At 48.8% G+C, this 574-nt stretch overlaps 1 non-coding gene across 1 annotated transcript; it reads left to right on the top strand.

Moving 5' to 3' along the window:
* Positions 1-240: 240 nt before the first annotated feature.
* Positions 241-313, top strand: Trnar-ccg (transfer RNA arginine (anticodon CCG)). The gene has a single exon. It is a non-coding gene; the product is annotated as a tRNA-Arg (tRNA).
* The last annotated feature ends 261 nt before the right edge of the window (positions 314-574 follow it).

Below are 574 nucleotides of genomic sequence, written 5' to 3'. Positions count from 1 at the left end.
CGACTTGGACAAAAGTCATCAGTGAATAAGATTATGTTTCTCTACTTCTTCTTCGTCGCTGAAGCAGATTGTTCTCGCGCATCCGCGAAAGCTTACTTTAACCGATACCGCATGAAACAAAGAATTACGCCGTAACATGTTGCGCCGGTTATCAATTTCCGTGCAACTTGTTAAGGGCTAATGGGAAAACCTTCATTTCTTGAATGCTTGAACGATATGGAGAAGCTGCGCTTTCCGCATGTCCGCGTGGCCTAATGGATAAGGCGCCTGATTCCGGATCAGGAGATTGCAGGTTCGAGTCCTGTCGCGGACGTGATTTTTTTTTCTGCGTGGTACATCATTAGTTTTAGGAACGCCTGGTGGCTCCTATACGTGAGGCCGTGTGAATTTGCCGCATTATTACGGATCAGGAAATGGCAGGTTCCTTGTAATCCTTCACGGACGTCGAGTTTTCAAGGTGTTTTTTTTTCTTTCGGGCCTTTCGGAGCACCACATGGACGAGGCTGAGGCCGAGGAGGTTGCTGGTGGACGTCGGCATGAACAGGCACCCAAATCGACGTCCCTTCAGCTGCAC

This window comes from Dermacentor silvarum, chromosome 1 (genome assembly GCF_013339745.2).
Source record: "Dermacentor silvarum isolate Dsil-2018 chromosome 1, BIME_Dsil_1.4, whole genome shotgun sequence".
Classification (NCBI taxonomy): Eukaryota; Metazoa; Arthropoda; class Arachnida; order Ixodida; family Ixodidae; genus Dermacentor; species Dermacentor silvarum.
Note: the sequence above shows the minus strand (reverse complement) of the source record. Positions and strands in the feature narration are given on the sequence as shown.